General features: G+C 49.3%; 1 pseudogene; it reads right to left on the reverse strand.

The window, feature by feature from the left end:
* Positions 1-700: 700 nt before the first annotated feature.
* LOC110327321 overlaps positions 701-3,865 on the reverse strand; it is a 16,198-nt pseudogene continuing 13,033 nt past the window's right edge.

Below are 3,865 nucleotides of genomic sequence, written 5' to 3' on the forward strand. Positions count from 1 at the left end.
TCCTCTCCTCTCCTCTCCTCTCCTCTCCTCTCCTCTCCGCTCATGTTCCCTTGACACTCAGTGACACCATGCATCAAGTGGACAGAAGGTTGCAAAGGTGTCATGTGGGAACAGAATGGGCCCCATATGTGAGCACTCAGGGCAAAGGTGAAGGCTCAGAGCTCTGCTGAGGGTTGGAACTGACCATCACTTGTTTCCTTCTCTAAGCCATCACTTGAACTGTATTCTGAGCCTGACTACCTACGTGATCAAGGAAGAGAAAAATGAGACTGTCTCCCTCCTTTTAGAAGAAAAAAAGAAAAAAGAAAAGAAAAGAAAAGAAAAGAAAAGAAAAGAAAAGAAAAGAAAAGAAAAGAAAAGAAAAGAAAAGAAGAGAAGAGCCAACAGTGGGAGGGGTGAGAAGGAAAGCAGGGGAGAAATGGAGAAAAGGGAGGGGAAGGCAAAGACAGGGAGAGGAAAGAGGGGAGGAGGGAGGGGGAGGGAGACAGGCAGGGAGGGGGAGGAAATGAGGGGGAGGACCCTAACCTAGGGAAAGAACAGGTGCCTTCTAAGCTGTTGGCTTAGTGTGGATCTGTGTGACTCAACTCTTCCCGTGTACTGCTCTCTTTCCACGGTCCTTGGTGGCCCTGCCTGTCGCAGGGAAGCATTCTGGGAAAAAGCAAAGCAGACCCAAGCAAGGCATGCCATTCCTCTGTGCGGATCAGCCATTGTCACACCTGATCAAGTTTGATGGTAGTTTGAGATCTTCTCTGTCAGCCTCAGCTCTGGGTACTTTCCTGTTCCCTGGGTCGGTCTGGGGGCCTCCTGGGAGATAACGCCAGAGGCAATAAGAGAATGAAAGCTAGGTTTCCAGCCTAGGGCCCTCCTGCCCAGACCAGAACACAGGAAGGATCTCCAGCCAGCCACTGAGGCGCTAACTCTGGCACATCTCTGCAAACTGGGAACACAAGTTTGCTTCAAGTTCCTAGTCCTGGGGAAATGAGCAACACAGGAAAGCTGAGCAGGGGGTAGAGGCCAGAGTGCACCGACCTGGGACCCATCCCATGGTCACCTGTTCAAGCCAGGAATTCTAACTGCAGTGAAAGATTTCAATGTCCCCCCTCCCCTACCTCGTTCCTGCATTTACACCAAGAACAGCCTGTCCTGGACAGAGATGGGAATGATCAATCTCAGAAGAGCCTCCCAGACTAAGTAAGTATAAGGGAGCCCATGGGGGAAAAAAAGCCTCCCATCTCCTGGGCTGGACTGACAGCCATTTTAGGAAGCATCACCTTGGCATAGACAGTTAACACAGACAACTTCAGCAAGATTCCTGGAGAGCCTGAAGTGTAAGTGACCCAGCTAAACCTAGGGTATGGGCTTAGTACTCCTTTGTGTGAATACGACGACCCTGTAAGACAGCTACCTAGGCACTTGCAGAACTCACTGCCTGTGGCAAGGTAGCCCCACCTGGGCAGGGCTGACCTCTGGAGAGCATACACACTGACTGAAAGAGTCACAAGCACACTGATGTCAGGGCAGGACAACCCCATGTAAAGGAACTTAGGAAACCTGCAGAACTAAGTGTCCACTACAAGTCTAAACTGATATGGCCCACAGAGAGTGTGAGTCAGGAGGGTGGGCAGGATTGGGAATGTGCTGTGTCTAAGAATGAAGTTGTATGTGCAACCAATTTGTATTGTCTTTTTATCTCTTTAGTTTTAGACAGGCCTCAAACTTGTCATATATAGCCAAGGATGACTTTGAACTTCTGATTCTCCTGTCTTTTCCTTCCCCCAAGTGTGAGTGCTTGGGGGATTACAGGGGCACACTTCCATGCCCAGTACGCCGAGTATGCAAAGAAGGTTTTCTGATGCTTTTATAATCTGGAATATTGGCAAGTCTACTTCTAATTGGCAAAGATGCTCAGATCCCCAAGATCGGGGAAGCAAGCCAGATTTCTAATCTTGAGTGATCATGTGCTAACTGGAGTGGAAGAGTTAAATATGCTCTCCCCCTTTGCTCCTGCATTTCTACTAGGAATAAAGAGATTTCCTCACCCCTGACCTGAAGGATGTGGCTGGTTAGATAAGGGAGACAGTCTCTCCATGAAATGCACACACGAGTTGTACTGAGGAACAGGGACCCTCCTCACTGCTGTCTACACTGCTGCTTTTCTAGCCTCTGGTCCCCGAGGTAACAGAGTAAGAGGCAGAGAGGACATGCAACAGATGAAAGGAGACTGAGAAAACCCAAACACAGAACCCTGTCCAGGACAGACATGGAACACGGAGGCCACCAGGAGTGACATGCAAAGTTCAGCTTCGAACTTTGTATTCTAAACAATACATTTTCATAGGTGAATTCTACCAGCAAGAAGGAAAGGAGTCATATTGGAAAGCATAAACCATAAGCGCCTTGCATTTGTTTTTAAAATCATATTTATTTATCCGGGTAAGAAGGACTTAAGGACCATAGCAGGTATGTGAGGGTCACAAGGATAATTTGCAGAAGTTGGTTCTCTCTTTCCACAGTGTGGGCTCCAGGAATTGAACTCAGGTCATAAGGCTTGGGCAGCAAATGCCTTTACCTGCTAAGCCATCTCTCTGGTCTACTTCTTACATTTAATGCTCAGATGAAAAACTTAGTAACCTTTCTCACTTTATGAGTTACATGGCTGGTCCAAGTTTCATCTGAGAGATGACAGATGTTCATCTCTGAAGGCTCTATGTGGTGTTGACCTATCAGGCAATTTGGATTTCTGAAGATGTCCCCAAGACCCCAGTCCTCACTTGTTTACTCCAATCTAAATCCTCTTGGCCTCTCCAGATGTGCTGGTACAATTTCAGGATTCCTAGGAAGCAGGAAATAAATGAGTGAGTGGAGAGCTGTGGCCAGAAAGAGGTCAGAAGATCTCAAAGCATGAGAGGTCTTCTCCTGCCATTGCCAAAGGGTCTGTAGGTTGAATGTGAGACTCAATCCAGGAGTCTGCTCTGGGATAGCCACAGGGAGCAGCTGACTCACAGGCATCCAGGAACAGAACTCTAGTGCCATTAGAGCACGGAGCTGAGTATGGCTGCTGACAACTGAACTCCTGCTTAGGACACCGAGGTCCAGATGAAGATTGGTCGGTCCAGCTTGATTTCAGCCTTAAGAACACAGACTCACCCTCTGCCCTGTGAGCCATGGATAGATGGGACAACCAGTAGGTGGGGTTCAAGTAGGCCATGAGTAGCACACCCCTTTGAAGAGCAAAGGCCAGTGCACCATGTCAATTCGCACCACGTCCCATCCATCAGTTGTCACATATACAAACCTCCCCAAAGTGCACTGGCTTAGCTCAGGCTCTGCTCCCTCACCCAAGCAGATGCAGCAGCTCACCCTGACAGCTCTGATGGTTGGGTGGGATTGGTTTGAGGTCCACCTGGTCGAGGTTCTGCTGAGGTCTCTGTGTATCTCGTTTCTTGAGACCAGCAGAGTGCATGCTTCTCTTGGCAGTGGCAAAGCTGAGGGGTGAGCCCAAGAGAAGAAGAATATCCAGGACTCTGCTGTATCCACTGGTCCAAGCAAGGCAGGTAGCCAAGGGAAGATCATAGCAAGGAGCACAACGGAGCAGTGCTGACCTGTAGCAGAAACTGAAAGAAGAGCCCAGAAAGCTGCCTGGGCTTCTGTTCTTGTTGGCACCAGAGCCTTGAACGGGGGCATCCATTAAGCTCCTTCCTGGAGCCAGCACAGGTTTCAAGAAAGGTCCACCCCTCCCACTGGGGCTGCACCTCTCCTACAAGTCATGGCAGCCCTGCTGGGCTGTAATCCTGCCTTTTGCCTGAGATGGGCCAGGAGAGGGAGGAGAGAGAGAGAGAGAGAGAGAGAGAGAGAGAGAGAGAGA

Source organism: Mus pahari, chromosome 1 (genome assembly GCF_900095145.1).
Source record: "Mus pahari chromosome 1, PAHARI_EIJ_v1.1, whole genome shotgun sequence".
Taxonomy (NCBI): Eukaryota; Metazoa; Chordata; class Mammalia; order Rodentia; family Muridae; genus Mus; species Mus pahari.